At 44.3% G+C, this 18378-nt stretch overlaps 1 protein-coding gene across 4 annotated transcripts in view; it reads left to right on the top strand.

Moving 5' to 3' along the window:
• The first annotated feature begins 3034 nt into the window (after positions 1–3034).
• Positions 3035–18378, top strand: part of grik5 (glutamate receptor, ionotropic, kainate 5) — a 78965-nt gene continuing 63621 nt past the window's right edge. For 2 of the 4 annotated variants that reach the window (XM_069537322.1, XM_069537325.1), the window contains exons 1-3: positions 3035–3389; positions 3676–3832; positions 6937–8903. The gene's annotated coding sequence lies outside the window, so the exon portion shown is untranslated. Of the gene's footprint in view, positions 3390–3675; positions 3833–6936; positions 8904–18378 lie in introns of those variants that run through there. The other 2 variants (XM_069537323.1, XM_020092910.2) reach the window with 2 other exon arrangements.

The following is an 18378-nucleotide window of genomic DNA, read 5'->3' as shown; positions in this document are numbered from 1 at the left end:
AAAACCAGAAGAGGGGTAAATTAGACCAGAGGTAAATTAGACAACACACACACACACACACTGCACTGCGGGCATGTGTCAGTGTGTGTGATTGAATGGGAGAGACAGCACACGGAGACTCCTCCTGACTTCCTGAAAACTGCAGCTGTGGGTCACAGCTAGGGGTAACGCTGTGTACGCAGCCCGCTCGGCCCTTCAAGTCACACACACACACACACACACACACACACACACACACACACACACACACACACACACACACACACACACACTCACACACACACACACACACACACACACACACATACACACTCGCCACGTGCGCACAGACTAAATAAAGAATTTGAGATTTGCAAGTTGGTTGGATGCAGACACAGTCATATCTCAATGTCTGCACACACACACACTTTAAAACACATGGCCTAAGGGAACCTCTGGCGTGACATGGCTGCAGTCTAATAGGCTCAAGCATGAGTGAGTAATAGGTGTTCCAGCACTGTCCGCCCACTGGACAAAGACATCTTGAGATGCACATAATTTTATGAGATGCAAAGTGAATAGGTGAAAACATGATGAAGCATTGGGTGTGGGGGGGTGTTTGAGACCAGAGCGGAGGAGACAGCTCAGCAGTGTCACATACTATATTTGCTTCCCTGCTTGATTAGGGGACAACTTAGTGGACAAACCAGAGTTGATGTATCCAAAGGCTCTATAACAGAGGGTATTAGTATGGGAGACACAAATCGACCCTTCATTTACATTATGCTGCTGCGTATACATCATTTCTGCGTGAACCAGAGCAGTGTGGATTCATTAGTAATAAGCACTTGGCAGATTTAGTTGTAATTCTGCTTCATTAAAAATCCAACACCAATCTTGCACCTGTTTAAAAATGTTTTAAAGCGTAATTTTCAGATATCACTGCAAGGCAGCACAGTGTTGTCACTAGCAATTAAAGAGCCACCTCATATGCAGAGTGACAAAATCAATGATTCAACACACTGTGCTGAGTTTAATATCCTTGGAGGACATGAAATGCTAAGGGAGCATTAGGGCTGCAAGGTTAAGATGAAGAAAAAGGTGATCTATATTGAAAAGGCTGCTCGGACTGACCGGAGCACCAGGGAGGAACAAAGGCATCATAAGGTCAGCGTCCCAGTCTCGTTAGGGGGGAGGATGAGACAGCGTAGCGTGATAGAAGTAGGATATGGGAGTTAGGCGGTGACATCATATAGTGCGAGCGGCTTCCTCTGGAGATGGCTGTCTGCTTGCAGTGGGCTCATGCTGCTGTGGAGCTGTGCCTTATATGAGTGAACATTATAAATAGTGAGGAGGATGTCAGCTCCATTCAAGGGAGTCCCACATGAAGTGTCAGGGTGCTCTGGTAAGAAGATTTTCAGGAATGTGTGAGTGTACAGTATGTGTGCATTTGTTCACCCAGTCGTGGAAGAAGTATCGGTAAACATAGAAATATCAAAATGTAAAATCTAAATGTTTAAATCCAGTATTTTATTCAGTTAGGTAGCTGCTTATTAAATGCAGATCGGCTTTTTGTTTTCCAATTTGCATGAAGGTAGAGATAAATTTTTAAATATTGTTGGGTAGTAAATCTTAAAAATCCATAATGGCTTTTAGGGAGATCACACAGTTGAGCACTTTGCTGGTTGGGTGATGACCATAAACTGCAACTGTGTCTGGCTCCCAGCCAGGCACGGGCCTCACCTAATTTCCTGTTATCTGTGGTCGTCTGTCCAGCAAAGCCATAAAATGAGTGTCTAAAATCTGCAAATTAACCAGTAATTATCGCTGCCAAATAAATGTACTGGTGTAAAATGTACAGTTCCCTTTGAAACGATGTAGCATTGAAGAATCACATAGCATAGACTAGAATCAGAATTGTATATATTCCCAAGTAGACACACATACAGGGAATTTAACAAACAAGAAGAATATTCAACAAAATAGAAAACATGTATATGGAGAAAGATAAAGACTATAAGCATCTATAAGTGAGAAAACTATATAGTAAATATATGTTCAAAATGAAAATTTAGGAAATGTGACAGATTGTGTGGAGGAAGATGCGCAAGTGGGAGTGTGTGCATTCATGTGATGCATAATGTTCATGAGCGGGGTCGGTGTCAGTGGGGGGCTCTGACCTCGTTGAGAAAACCAGCTGTTGCAGAGGGACGGTACTGATAGACAGAAGCCGTCGGAGTGCTCGGTGTGCGAGGCGTCTGCAAATACTCAGGTAAAGTACAAATACCCGAGAATATCTCAGGTATAAAAATACAGAATAACAATGCAGAACTGTTTGCAGCATATGATCTAACTACACACACCTTTATGTGTGTGTTAACCTGTCCTTCCCCTTTTTGTGTATGAGACAATGTGTGCCTCATAGTGCCAGCCCCAATGTGTTTACATCTGATTCTGCTCTGTGTGTGTCCGTGTGTGTGTTGATATGTATATATGTTTACGTGTGTGACAGTGCGTGATGTGTGTCATCAGGGTATGGGGCGATTTGTGTGGTGGTGTGATAGTGTTTGTCACCCTGAGCATGTAGCCATGTCAAATTCTGTCAGGGTGGTTCAGCTTGGCCTGGACTGTAACACATCCCTATGATTACTCTCTCTCCCTCTCTCACCCTCTTTCAGTTTCAGATAGTGTGTGTGTGTGTGTGTGTGTGTGTGTGTGTGTGTGTGTGTGTGTGTGTGTGTGTGTTTTCTTCATGGCCAGTTTTTTCTTTTTTTTGCCTTTCCCCTTATTTCAAATGCTTATCGCAAAGAATGACAGAGAGAAAGGGGGGTGTGAGGGGGTGTGGGTTGATATTCATCTTTGAGAAAAATACCTAGGAGGAAGAGAGAGAGAGAGAGAGAGACAGAGAGAGAGAGAGAGTAAGGGAGTGGGTGTTGGGAAGGAGGAGGAAGGGAGGGTGCAGTGTGAGAGAGAGAGAGAGAGAGAGAGAGAGAGCACTGATTAGATTGGAGAAAGCCAAGGAGATGTATGGGTGTACCAGTGAGCAAGGCGGGGGGGGAGACAGAGCCGGAGAGACACAGAGGGGAGGGGGACTAAGTGAACGCTGTTCGTCGCGTGTCGGTGAATCACAGTGAAGTCCACGGGCAGAGGCGCATGCACGGATTGGACCTGAATCAACAAATGGATACAGGAGAACTGGATGTACACCGCATGTGAGGAGCATCAGGGAGGACCAGGAGTCTGCCTTCACATCCTTTCATCTCTGCATCACACACCGCTGTGAGGAGCCCACTGGGACTGAAGGGAAAATAGCGGACAACTCATTTCTCTCCAACACCCTCGCAAAGCCGAGGAGCTGTGAGTCAGAATAGAGTCGACTGTGGGACTCGCTGGGATTGAATATATGCTCAGTAAGTATTTACATAGGCTGCAAATGCCAGTGTGTGTGTGTGCGTGTGTGTGTGTGTGTGTGTGTGTGGATTGATGCCTCTGGCTTGTGCACAGCCTCTGATGGTTTTTTCATGGAGAAAGAGAAAAGGGAGAAAATGGAAGAGGGGAATGCAAATTCACTTGTGCTGCAATGTGTCTTCTATTGTGATTTGCTATCTGCATCACTGGACAGCTTTTTTTTCTTTTCTTATTAAAACAACTAACCTCAGACTTGACTCTGTGTGTTTGTGCCTCTTTCCTCCTCAGTGCCGGTGTGTGTGTGTGTGTGTGTGTGTGTGTGAGCTGATAATAGCAGCCCCATTGGTATTCAGTGGAGGGAGCTCCAGGATCTCGCTGCGCCTTTCCCCAGGATGGGATCACAGAGCAGGGATTGTGCTTGCCTGTGGAGAGCCCGCTGAAATGGGTGAGTGTCCTTCCTTCTCCTTCCTTCTCGCTTTTTGCCTCTCTCCATTCTCTTTCATCTTTCCTTTTCTTGTTCCTCCTGTCTTTTTGTCTGCCTCCCTTTCTTCAACAACCCGCAGTGGCGTTCGCAGCATTTTCACCTCTGATGGACTCTCCCTTCGTTTCCTTGTGTCTTTCACCCATTCATTCTGTCCAGCCCACCTTCCCCACCACTCCTCCACCTGTTTCCCTCCATCCCTCCTTCCTTCCTCTTTTCATGCAGCATCCCCCCCACACACCACCACCACCACCACCACCACCCCACCACCACATCCAGACATAAACAGGCCTGTCCGCTTTGATGGATTTGGATGGAATCTGAATGCCTCACTTCAATTTGTTGCGTCTCTCCCCCCCTTCTCCCCTTCTCCCCCCTCTCCCTCTTTGGCTCCCTCTCTCCCTTGCCCACTTTGGCTGTGTCACCCCCCCCCCCCTTTCTCGCCTCCATCCTGCTATTGGTCTCTTCGATCTCCTCTCTATATTCTGTTTGAATTCAGACACACCGAAGATGTTCTGAGTCTCTTGCCTGACAAGGGCAATGACTGGAGATGCTGTGCATGTGTGTGTATGTGTGAGGTTGACTGTGTCCGTGTCAATCATTCTCTCTTTTATAGCATTTTATGTGTGCACGACTATGACACAATGCAGGGAGGGCAGAGGTATGTGTTCAGCCTCGGTGTGTCGGATTGGTGGAACCTAAGGTTGTGTTGTAGATCAGTGTGTTTAATTGCTTCAGGCGTGACAGCTGTGACACATACATATATGCACACACACACACACACACACACACACACACACACACACACACACACACACTATTCATTTTGAACGCACCTCCGTCTCTCCATTGCTCGCTGACATACCTTCTGCACACTAATTCACACCCACCTACGTCTTTTCACACCTGCGACACAATAGTGTGCTAATGGTGCCAACAAAGGCTATGCCCGTACATGCACACACACTCACACACACTCTCACACACTGGCGGATGCTGAGCACTAACCTAACTATTGAGCCAAATACACACATGGTCTCTTCCTAACTGGTCCCAGGAGGATATGGGTGTCACAGGAAGGTCATATCTATCCACACAGCCATTGATTGGAGCTGATACACTGAATGGCCTCTAATGTTTCATTTTAAATGGAACATCATCTCAGTGGACTCTGGGAAACAGGAACGAGTCACCAAACCGATTTAATGATTTTGTTCTGTTCTCTTAAAAGAGATAATAATGACATCTACTTTTAGAGAAACCCATGCTTTCTCCTCTCTCTTCTAAATTAAGAAGGCATTCATCACTCAGTGGCGAGCTGTGATCAAGAATTCAGAAATAATGACTCTTTCATATTCAACAGGTGCAAACTGTTGCATAGTAACAGAGGTGAGACTACCTGTTGGATTGCTGAGATTTGACTTCTTGCTGCTATCTTTAGATTGAGGAGAGCTTTTTGAGTAAAGTAGGCGTGAGATATTAAGAAATGAAGAAGAAAAAAGAGGAAACTCAACAGGAATCTGTCTTAGCTCAGGTAAAAATTGGTTTTGCCATCTGTCATCTGCAGGCATCACTGTCTGTCTGGAACGTTGTTCGTTTGAAGGGATGTCTTGGCACAAAATAGAAGGATACATAATTGTGACTAAATGTGTTGCGGAGCTAAAAATTTGATCAAAGTAAGAACTTAATCAGATCAGTTCCGACTCCTAAAAGGTAAATTTTTAAACATAGATTAAATACACGAGAGCACAATAACATCCCATCTCAAATACTGTCTGAAACACATGAGAAAACTTAGCTTATCCAAAATCAGTTTGTAATGCATTGCAATATTAAAAAGTTAAGAGACCTCTCTAGTATGTTTTCGTCAATGCTTTTCTAAATTCTACTATTTATTTTGTATTTATGTTATGATTTTTTTAAATAAAGCAGCTTATTCTTTCATTAAAAGATTGAATTTGTTGCAGTATCCCTGGAACAATGGACACATAAATAAGGAATTAAGTTAATTAATTAATAAAGACACGCATGCTTCTTTTAAATAAGACATCTCGAGCAGTAAGTTTATTATTATTCTAATTTAATTAAAACTGTAACTATAATCCTTGTGTTGTGCGTTTTCTCAATCCATCTAAGACAAAGTCAATCCTGTCCATTCAAAAAGTTTAACAAGCAGCATTTGTTGTAACTACTGTAATTTGAGCACAGCCTATATAGTCTAATGTTGAAATTAGTCAGAATTTACTCTGTTCTGTTCATTTGTGCTGCCTCACTTGAATATTAGAGTAAGGTAACCTACTCCCTGTGCGTCTCATGTTTTGGTGTCCTAATTATCCAGTCAGCATGGCTCACGAGTTTTCTCCTCTTTGCTCCAGTAAAGAAAACAACAACTGAGGGCAGTAGACCATGCAATAGTTCAGACAGACACCTATTTCTACTCTCGTCAGTTTGAATTAGATCAGATCATGAATATTAAACTTTCTTCCACATTCAAATACAAATTTGAATCTGGAATTAAAGTGACAGCCCTGGTGGACATCAGTCATGTGTGTCTTGTACCTATGAACCTGGACTGCAGTCCTCCACCGGCCTCAGGCACATTTACCAGTGAGAGGTCTCTTGCTGCTTCACTGTGCTCCCTCACATGCATCACGTCTTGGATACTGTGCTGTGTGATGGACGGCTAACTTTGGAATCGAAGGAAAAAAGACTTGAAAGAAAATGATTGGATGAAAGGTGCAGATGTAAAATTGGATGGAGGGAACAGAAGAGAGATGTGACGATGGGGAGGGGTGGTGCAGTGTTTGGAGATGAGCTTGTTGGGAGAGTGAGAAAGGATCAAATGATAGAGCGAGCGAGAGGAGGAAGGAGCAAACAAGCAGCAAAGTCGGGAGGAAGAGTGACAAGGACGGAATAGACAGCGGGACGACAGGCAGGGCGGAGAGTGACAAGGAGGAGAATGACGTATGCGATAAGGCAGAGTGACACAAATGTCACCATGCTAACCTTTCACGCACTCTCCCCTCTCTCTCCCCTCTACTTTGCCTCTGCTCTACCTCTCCTTCCAGATCTGAGGACTTGCAGAGATGGACACCAAATGGGCAACATGGAAGCCAACATGCACCCTCCAGCGACTAGCTTTCCACACCTAACTGCCTCCGCCGACTCCAAACATCAGCTTGAACCATCCCAGCGAGGGCTCAGCCTGCAGAGTTGAGGTTGAACAGGCCATTCAGTGACACCAGAGGCTGCATACAGGAAGTGGAGAAAAGCAGACGGTGACAAGTCTTAGAGGAATCCACTACAAACAAATCAACCTGTTGAGCGCACAACTGAGCGTCTTCGCAAGAAATGAAAATAGGACTGCAGTGATGCTTGAGCAATGGTATGGAGCTTTTGGACATGTCCGGATTTATCGACCGGATATCCTTTTGAGATCACCACACTTTTGTGCACTCCTCAGAGCTGGGCAACTTTGCCAGATTGGCTTGTGGGCAAAAGCGAGTAATTGAAAAATCCCCTCTCCAGAGGCTTTCTGTTCTAAATTGTCAGAGAGGAAGGCTTGTACTTTTTTTTTTTTTTTTTTCAAACGAACAATTAAAAAAACAACAACTTCTCTTCATCATCCCATATTTTTTTTACCATCTTTCTCACGCATTGTGGAAAAATACATTATAAAGCAGCTCCATTCTTCTCCTTCATCCCTCTCTGACGGAGAGTGAAGAGGGACAGACTGTCCAGAATAGATAACGAGCAAGGAGACTGGCATCGAGGAGAAAGAAAGAGCAGAAGAATAGAGTGATACAGGTAGAGAGAAAGAAGCAAAGACAAGAAAAGAAAGATTGAGAATTACTGGGATTGTTGGAAACCTTCCCCGAGACTTCGATTCTCTTTCTAATTCGTCTGCGTCGTGTCGGAGGCTAGTTAGCGTAATGTGTAGGGGAGGGGTCAGGATTTACACCAGGGGGGGCACTTGAGCAGCACAGTTGGGTTATGACCCCCTGCACCTGCCTGGTCTGCATCTTAGTGTTTGGCAGGGAGACAGACTGAGGGATGGCCTGGTAAACAGACAGCTATACTGAATGACAGACAAGCGCTGAGGCCAGTTCGACAGACAGACAGGAAGACGCAGCCGATTCCAAGTGTCAGGCAGAGAGCCAGGCAGACATCCAGTGCCGGCACAGTCGACAGCATGAGATTCATTGTCATTCCATGCAGTGTGTGAGGAAAAGACAGAGAGAAGGCGAGAAAGACAGAAAGGAAGAAGAGGAGCGTCCCCGTGTTTGTACTTGCTGGAGAATCTCACTTCCTCTGCATCCACTTTCTACTGTGGCAACCCCATGCTCTAAAAAATCAGGTGGGGAGGGAGGGGGCTGTTACTAGAGAGGAAATACAGGTTGGAGAGAGAGAGGGAGAAACAGAGAGAGAGAGCAGGTGTTGAAAATCCTCCCCCTCATCTGCTTGTCATTTACTCCTTTATGTTCTCTCGTCGTCTGGCGAGGTGATTGGTTTTTCTGATGCCGGTGTTCCTCTGCTCGTAGGCCCCTGCGCAATCCTGAGGAAAACAAGAGGTGGGCAGAAAGAGGAAAGCAGAAAGAGACAGCGTAAAAGGAAAGATGGACACCTACTTTGATTGACTAATTTTTCACCTCTTCCTTTCTTTTCTGTCAAGTCGGACTCTTGCTATTTTTATTTTTTATTTTTTTTGGGGCTTTAAAACAGACAGAGGGAAGAAAAACACTGGCCCATTCAATCCCTCATTGTACAAAGAATTGAACCTCTCTTTTTTCTCAATTGTTGATTTTCCTGCCTTGATCTTAAAGGGATTAATTTCCTCCATCTGAACATACACACTGGAATCCCCTAGGTTTCCTCTAGCTATACAGTGTGAACCCCACTGACTCCCCCCCCCAGCAGCAGCCCCTGCTCGGCTAAAAGTGCTGAAACCCTGTGGCCTCAGATCTCAACGCCTGTGTTGACTCACCACTACAGCAATAATATGGCACAGAGCTTCTGATACCATCTGATTCATTCCGTAAGTAGGACTCTCTCTCCTTTTTTCTGCAAGTGTGTGTGTGTGTGTGTGTGTGTATGTGTTTGTGTGTTCACATGTTCACTGCATGTCATTACCCTGCATTCACCTCATGCGGGAACACAGACGTTGTCCGTTTTTTTGAAGTATTGGTTTTCGCAGCGGATTTGCTTTCCTCTGCTCCAGGCAATTTGTGAGTGTGTGTGTGTGTGTGTGTGTGTGTGTGTGTGTGTGTGTGTGTGTGTCTGTGTGTGTCTGTGTCTGTCTGTCTGTGTGTGTGTATGTGTGTATTTCCGCCAAAGAAAGAGATTTTGATCTTACAGCCAAGCTTACAACAGCATCAGAGTGGTGTCAGAAAGAGGAAAGGGAGGTGCCTTTCTCTCTGTGTATGTCTGTGTGCACAAGCCTTCATATTGGTCCTGAGGTTAATTTGAACTAATTAGTGGTGAGTATTTTTGCTTCTCAGAGCAGTTTTTGGTTCTGTGTCAGTGTACTTGCATTCATTAGGGTGAGATGGAGAGGGGATGGGGGTCTGAAACTGAAGAGGGTGAACCAGCTAATGAGAATGAGACTCTGATTCTCTGACTAGTTCTTTGTTGACTCCATTTCACATCTAATGCCCTGAGCATTATGCCCCAGCTGCATATTCTTTCAGCCTCTTTTTATCTCCCTATGTGTTTCCTTGAATACAAGTCTATATGGCGAGCTAGCCTCTGCAATGTCCTGCATATTGCTAAGGCCATCTATCTCCACGGACACATCCACATCTTTATAGACTCCCACAGTCACCAGGCCCCTGCACCGGGAGACGCTCAATCAAGATAGTCCCTTCAAACAGACCAATGAACTGTGAATAACGCCATTACACAAACTCCCAGCTCAGGGCGTTACGGAGACGGAAAGATGGGGAGGGTGGAGAAAAAAAAAAAGGAAGGAAAGAGGGAAAGCGAGGGAGAGAGACTGACATTCTGGAGATAGAAGAAGAAGAGGAGAAGCGGGGGGTGAGTGAGTGTGAGACAGAAAAGCAACAGAGAGGAGGACATATAGAGGAGGGAGGGTGAGAAACAGAGAGGGGAAAGGGAGCTTGTGGGTCTAGAGGGGCCGTGGAGCAGGAAAAGACCTCTGCTCCATGGGAGCACTCTGATGGGCTTAGCAAGGCCCTGCTTTGTTCACACTGTTGGTCAGCCACTCAGAATTAAGATTACTAAATAATACGATTACTGCAGCTGCACACTGATAACACACTGCTGCCGATCCCCTTTGTCACTGTCAGAGAGCCCAGAGAAGGGAGGAGGAGCAGTGGCATATGATGGCATCAAAGGCTCAACAGCACTGACTACATTACAGCGTCACGAGAGGCCGCGCTTCACAACATGGTTTCCCTGCTCGTCGCTGAGTAAAAGAAAGAGATGGGGACAAGTGGCCATAAACAATATTGGTGGAAAAATAACTCTGGTCCAGATTTTTTCTTCTCCTATGGATGATCAGTAACATGCTATACATTTTCTTGTCTTATCTTTTGCACCGTCAGCTCCAAAGGGGCAAGTGAACAGGGACACCTCTCTGTATATTACTCGATATCACATGTGTAAACATAAACCAAGGGTCTCTTGGTGAGATGTACGCCCCTTATCTCAATGTTTTACTCCGTGTCCTCTGGGTGGGCTATTTGTTTCATGTTTTTGCGCTTGACAGCTTTGACACAGATTCCTGCCAAGTTGACCTTGCAGTTTAAAGTGTAATAAAAGCTGAATTCCCAGGCTATGTAACACATCGATACGTGTTCTTCTGGTCGTTGATAAATGGTCTTCCTCCCCTCGAGAGAGAGAGAGGGAGAGAGAGAGAGAGAGAGAGAGAGGGCAAAACAAGCAGGCAGCGGCAGCAACTGTCCAGTGCTGCTCAGCGGAAGTAAAGAACAACCGTCTGAAACCAACTGCAGTAATATCAGGGTTGGGCTTGGTTCAAACCATTAGATATGAAGTATCTCCATTTTCCTCTCAGCAGGAGCAACCATTTGCCCGTCGAGCTAAAGATTAGCTTGGAGCAGGGAACAGAAAAGATGCATTTAGCATGATAGTGTAGTGTAAGAGTAACAAATAACAAACCAGAGCTGAGGGCACAAAAACGAAATCAATGAATTATGACACACAGCACAAAACGTCAAACAGCCCGAAACCACTCAGGGTTGGCATCCATTCATTTCGGTTTCTGTTCCTGTGCAGCACATTTGTCATCTACTGGAGGTTCCATGTACATGTCATGAAGAGCATTTGCTTCGGTGACATCGAATGAACTCTGATCCCAGGCGCTCCCAGCCGAGCCCCCATGGTCACAAAGTAACTGTGTGAGTCACAGTGAAGAACCCGTACAGCTCCAGTCAAAAAGCATCCATGTTGAAAGGCATGCACTCCGCTCAGTGAGTCCAGACATGCAGAAACACAGAGGCGATATGGAGAAGATGTGCCAAATTATCAGTTTCACGTTTGTGTGACTCTTTAAAAATCTTTTCACAGCGGCAGTATGCTGTGCTGGTACAATACACTCCAATCATTTCACTCCACTCGGTCTAAACTGTGGCAGAAATGCATATGGCTCATAAGACGATCTTTCATGTTGAGCTTCCCGTTGCCCCTGTTTGTACCGGTTAGGTTCTTTCAGATCAGTGATCGCATCTCCCCTCAGGGTTAGATTTACTAATTGCTGGTTCAGATTTTTATTTCCCCCTTTTTTTTTCTCTCGTGCCTGACATTATTGTTCCATAATCATTTCCCTCTCATGTTATTGTTTGGACAAATGCACAATGTCACACCGTTTTGCATCATTAATCATTTTACAGTTCTTTGGTGCGAGCATCTGTTCTATCGTCAGAGGTGGTCAGCAGCTGTTTTATATAAGCTGTGCTTTAATGTAGCGGGAAATGTTTAACCCTCCTGAAAAGATCATCATGTACAGTTACAGCAGATAATCGTTATCAACGCTGAATCCATCATTTTCTTGTCGCATCATTGCTGTGACTGGCTGCCGCTATTCTCCCCCCCAATGCCTCTCGCATGACAGTTCATCCCTCAAGTGTTTCAGACAGCGACTGCTCCAAAGCGAGCCGGGCTAATTTGGGATACGAGATCTCTTCTAACACCGAGCAGCACTTCAGTTTCATCTGCCTTCAACCCTCAGCCGCTTGACCACCAGCTCGAGACTCTGCTGCTGCACTAAACCTTTGCTCCTCATTGCCTAATGGAGCACAAAAAATCTCCCTGTTTGCTTAGTCGTTTGTCCACTCCTGCTTGCTCCAGGCTAGCTGGCCTTGGGGAAAAGATTGAGTGAGAGTATGAGCGTGTGTGCGCGCGCGTGTGTGAGGACGGTGACAAGAAGTGGACATTAGGACACACATGCCCTTTCCGTAATGTGTTCCCGGCTGGGCTGTTTGGCTGGCCATAAAGTGAATGCTGCTAATGGCCTCCCAGTTAATGGAGTCATTAAGATCGGATTGCAAGAAGATAAAAGCAATGTGTATAATGTGTGTGAATCGGGTGGAAGTGTGATTGTTTGTATACACGTACAGTTACTTAAACAGTTTTTGTGTATTTGGAGTTAGACCCAGGATAGCACGAAGGACGGCAGTGACACTCTTCTGCGTTAGCATTAGTAGAAAAGGTCTCCACTCCGTCAGTGTAATTGTAATACGGTCGGAGGCTCAGGTGATCAGACCTGGCTCGTCCTAATCAGCCGGCTGGCAGAGGCTCAGAGAGTCATGGCTATAATGCTTCGCTGCTGGATCGCTGTGGCCTTGTGTCAGTGTGTAAGTGACAAAGGCTGATAAGCCTGATCCCAGGTCACTTCAGGACTTTTCCCCAAGAGAATATGGCAAGGCTGGGCGAAAGGCATTCTGGGTAGTGTTGCGTGTTGTTTTCATGGTGGAATGACTGCTCATTAAGCCTGTCAATTTCTTGATTCTTACCAGAGGGTTTGCTTATGTCACTGTGCTCATCATGTTTTAAGCTTCAGCTGCGGTCGTCACAGCTCGCCTCGTTCACTTGTTGTATTCAGTGAAACGCGTGTACACACAAAGCCGACTCCTGTGGGCAGAATTAACATCAAATCACATGTTATTAAAACAGAATAGAAAACACTTTCTAATTAGGCCAAATACAGTCTGACTGCTAAACTTTACATATTCACATCTGTTTCCTCAACTTTGCAAACAGAGGTGTATTTCACTATCCTGTTTTCAATACGCGGATTGATTGATATGTATATTATAGAATTTATATGATAATATAGAAAGAGTTAGAAAGAGTGAATTATACTGCTCTTATCACATGCATGTGTAGCTTGCAGTGCTTATGCAGAAAGATTGAAGTTAATAACTTTTCTGGTATTTCTGTTTCAGGTAATCAAAAATGGCAAGTTTGCACTGTCTGAGAAAATCGTCGCTGGCCTTGAAAATGGCCTCTGGTTTAATTTATTTTACTTGCGATATAGAATGGCGAGGACATATTTCAGGGGTGACTGTGCTGATCAGAAATTCAATTATTGTCGGTCATCCTGGTATAAATTATATACTACAGTATATTGAAATGATACGTGTATCTGTCTGGGGAGCACCTTTGGTGGAGATGTTTTAAAACCCAGAGGAACAGTTTGACGACAGTATCAGGTTAAAGTCTGGAAGCCGACTCGCATTGTTCAACCACTCTGTTACAATTCTACATATGTGCTTCAGTATGAGAAATTGATCACAAGTGGTTCAGGTAACAGCTTTGTCAGCCTTGGTCTGGTGAGTCTGTTTTACATTTCAATGTTTCACCGCTGCTCCTCCTGAGCAGCATTTAAAATCACACTATACTAATGGTACTTGTCATGATTTCTACAGGTATCGCTGCTGTCTGTTGAGGTCATTAAAAGACAGTGGACTCGGTCTTTTCTTTGAAAATGAGCTCAGATATCATTTCAACTTGAATGCACTCTTTCTTTGTTCCGCATGATGGCTGGCGGCTGCCTCTGCTCTTCACTCTCTCATGCTTTTGCTGTTTTCTTAAATTTGTTCCACATTTTGCAACTCCAACATGATAACTTTCATTAGTGAAGGAACGCTGAACATCCAACAGTCTGCTCAATGCACTGTTTTAGATTTTGGTTGGTGGAGCATCAGGTTTGAAAGAGAGAGCTGAGGGTTCGAACACAGCTCTCGACCAAAATGGTTCACAAAATGGAAGAACTTTAGCTCATCAACAGCACTAACTTTGACTTTTCATGCTCGGCTGCCTTGTGCTTCTCACTGGACTGTAACCAGATTGAGAGCCAATGGAAACAGGAGTCGAAATCCTTGTATGCACAACGATACCTGGCCAATAAAGTGGATTCTGATTCCACCAGTGTAATACATTGTTTATTGTGTGATATATCCATACAGTGCGGGGTCCACATGGACCTTCAACAAATATACTGTCGCAATAGTTGAAGCAAGATTTGTCCGAAAAACAAAACATTACAATACAAACAAAGAACAGTCTCATCTCCCAGTATCTACAGATATAATCCATCACAAAATATAATCTTCTGAAACTTTTTCCAAAATGTACTTTGTCTTCAAAATCTCCAGGATTGTCATCTATTCATCAATTATCCAACATTCACATACACGGTTAATTTAGAGTCTCCGATTAACCTAACCCCAATCCCTATGTCTTTGGACATGAGCAGGAATTCAAACTGGACACCTTCTGATTGTGAGGCCACAGTTCTAACCACTGCACCACCGTGCCACTCCACTTGAATCCTATAAAAAATAGATCTCTTCCTCATGTAGAACATGATGAAACTTGCTCTCATCTGCAGCTAATGAAAATCTACCTTAAGATAACTGGGCTCTTTCACTTTTGGTGAAATTCCTCTTTACACAAGTGTGGTCATTTTTCATTCGACATTTTGTTCATAATTAAGGTTCTTGCCAGTTGCCAATAGACTCGTCTTCCCTTACACAGAAGGAAACATTAGTGCTAAGAGTTATGATTATTACACCGCAATTTATTCTTTAAAATAGAAAATGAATTATTCATAGAAAATAAAGATTCTGAAATGTCGGTACAAAATGTCCCAATTAAATTAAACTTTGTCAAGTCACTAGCAGATACATCAAGCCCTCTTTAAGAATCTTTAAAACAGGTAGAAGCCTGTTACCTTTCAACGGATTATTAATCTTTCTCTTGCACTTTTTCCGCCTCAAGTTTTTCCATCAGTCATTAACAATTGCAAACATCTTGAACTGTGGTCCACTGATACTGGACATTGAATTATGATGCAGTATAATGGAGTCTAAGGTCACGTTTAGTCATGATATATATATTTTGCACTGAGAGTCTTGTGTGTTGTTATTTTGGGATTGTGAGTCCGCCAATCGGGGTTTGTATTAACATGCAAGTCCTTTCTGGCTCAGCTGGCTCGGTTCAAACGGTGATGCAGCCGTTGATTATGGGCTACAGCCTGATTTTCCACTGCTGAATATTTAATTGACTCAATGAAACTCAATACTCCAAATGGCCTCATATCATGTCATTATAACCAAATTTTAAAAAAAAATAGCAGATGTGATTAATGAACTCATTTGTGGCTTTATGGACTTTAGAATTTCACAAATGTGCGCTGGGTATATGGAAAATATGGCAGCATTTTTTTCTTCTGCTTAGACAAAACTTGGCTGCGATGTCAACCCCCTCCACTGCCCCCTGCTGCACCCGCATTCACAGACGTGTCATGAAATAGAAGCATATTATCCGCTTCGTCGCCTTTTTTTGAGGTTTAACTTTCAGATCAGCTCAGATTTCCAACAATAGCAGACGCCCAGGGAAGGGAGTGTTGACTGCACTTAAGCTCATATGGAGGTGAGCGTGACATAAAGTAAAAATTCTTCACCAAAGAAAAGTAACTCTTTAAATGGTTTAACACCTTCCTGGGGGCGTTAGTTTTCTTCTCCACTTAAGCTGAACAAGCAGCACATCATCCAAGAGGCTCAGTTGAAATGAAAAACATTTTTTTTTGTTTCTGGTTCTGTGATACTTGATTTATTCCACAGAGCTGTTTGACCAGTGTTTATTTCAGCTCCTCCTGAGCTACATTCACTTGCTCAGTCATTCCACTCGTGCCTTTCGATGAATCTACTTGTGCTACAGTGACTTTTCCTCAAACACAAAGCACCATATGCCACATGGGCACGTGACGAACCGCATTCAGACTCAAAATATTGACAAGCTGTTAGCATATGTGAGCTTATTGTGTGTGTCTGCTGTTGATACATGAACATCTGACGCAGCATGTGTGTATTTATGTGCATGCGTGTGCCATGCTGATGCACATACAGCGCTTGTTACGTGTGATATAAATGTTGTGTGGGCGAGATCTGTCAAGATGAGAGCCGTGTTGTGCTGCACATATGTGAGTTATACCTGAGATGAATCCCCCGGGGTACAGCTGGGTGTGGGGTGGGGGGTGGGGGGTGATTGGTTTCATCTACGCATTCCTTCGATGTCATGGATAGAGGCGTGTAGGTTGGTGTGTGGCGGTTGCCAGAATCAATGTATTTCACACAAGTGGAGCTGTGGTCATGCTGAGAGGCACGGAGGATTTCAGGCTGCTCATGAAACAGTCTTTGATCCAGGCCGAGAGAACAAACTCCTCTGATTCACACAGGCAATGCCAGTCTATTAGCACCTGCAGCCAGCCTCAGCTCCGCTGTCTGCCGAGGCTGAATGAGATGATAGAAGTCACCGGCTGATAATAATATAAGAAAGTCAGCAGGGTAACTTGGGACACAACACATAGTGTGTCTCAACTGCTGGATTCAAGCTGTGAAGCACTGGGTATTAGTGGGATGGGATTAGGAATATATTGTTGGTGTAATGTAACAGAGGTGTTATGTTGACTTTTATTTTATTGAATAGCATTTAAACCTCAACTGACAGACTTTCTTGCGACGTGGGGCGGCGAAGCTCTAAATACAACACTGCCACATCATCGCTTCACCAAGTTTATATGGTGAACATGTCATCAAACAGTTACATATTTCATTACACAGTATAGCAACAGAGGAACTGTATCATTCAGTCAGAGCCATCTGGCCAAATGATGAATAAAAGACCTACGTTCACTCTCTTTTAGACCTGTTTTTTTTCTACACCAGCTCCTGGGGGAAGTATCCAGCCTTTTAGCTGCTAAATGGTCCGCTGTGTTCACCAGCTTGTCACTAACTTTGTCTGTTTAATGCCAGGCAGGTAGTGTGCACTGGGGTTTTAATGCTTTTTAGTTGTAAACAGCTGTGTGCTGAAAGCGATGGGAGTGAATCAACAGTAAAGCCAAGACAATGAGCTGAAAGATGGGAAAGCACTGTTTTGTGCTACGGGGATCTGCAGTTGGGAGTTCATTCTCAGTGTCAGAACCACAAACGAACCCCGTCACATTAGACACTGCAGCTGTAACAATAAAGATGAGAACAATCTGAACAATGCATCAGAAAATAAGATTTTGGCCTCGTAATCTGACCACATTTTGTTGGAAATCCAAATCCAAACCTGGGAGCTAATTAACAGATATATGTTGTTTCCCCAGTGAAGATTCATTGTTTACCTGACAATGTCAGACCTTTGGCCGCAGCAGCTAATGAGGCCTAAACAAACAGGAGCACAGCCGTCGTTTGCACTGCCTGAAGTTTTACGTCGCCCCACCTCCTGATATCACCATTTTCCAATTTCGCCATCTTCTCTCAATGGGACATAATCAGTCGTGAGCAGTTGGCCCGTGGCACATATCCTGTCTATGTTAATAACAACGGGGCCTCAAAAGGGGATAACCTGCCTTATTGCTCAATGGATTTACATACAGCATGTAATCATTGTGACTGCAGGCTGTGTGTGACTGATGGTGTGTGTCAGCACTGTACATGCAGCCTTTGTTTTCATTTGGCAATAAGGGCTGTCGGGCCATGCTGCCGCAGAGATCAATAGTATCGTTTGGACGGTTGCAATGTGTGTAATTGTCTTTGTGTGTGTCTGTGTCTGTGTGTGTGTGTGTGTGTGTGTGTGTGTGTGTGTGTGTGTGTGTGTGTGTGTGTGTGTGTGTGTGTGTGTGTGTGTTTAATTCATCTAAATGCTTACCTGTGGGCCATCATCTTTGCTGCCTCCATGTATCCGTCTCACTCAGTGTTGCTGGGAAGCAGAGAATGCACAGGGCTCCTTTTTTCAAGGGCGGCTGCTCCATTAAAACAGGAACCTGATTTACTCTCTCTCAATGGCTTTGATATTAAAACACTGTTGTACAATAATCCACTTTAATAAGAAAACCCAAATTCAGAAATATGCTAATAAAGAGAAAAGGCTGTGTGTATTACCACATCCTCCAAGGCTTTTCTTGTGAGGGGATGTTGGCGGCAGGGGGCTGGGGGGGAGAGGAGATAGGAAGCGATAGCTCAGCAGAAAGGTGTAAAATC

The sequence above is a fragment of the Paralichthys olivaceus genome, chromosome 13 (assembly GCF_024713975.1).
Source record: "Paralichthys olivaceus isolate ysfri-2021 chromosome 13, ASM2471397v2, whole genome shotgun sequence".
NCBI classification, from domain to species: domain Eukaryota; kingdom Metazoa; phylum Chordata; class Actinopteri; order Pleuronectiformes; family Paralichthyidae; genus Paralichthys; species Paralichthys olivaceus.
Note: the sequence above shows the minus strand (reverse complement) of the source record. Positions and strands in the feature narration are given on the sequence as shown.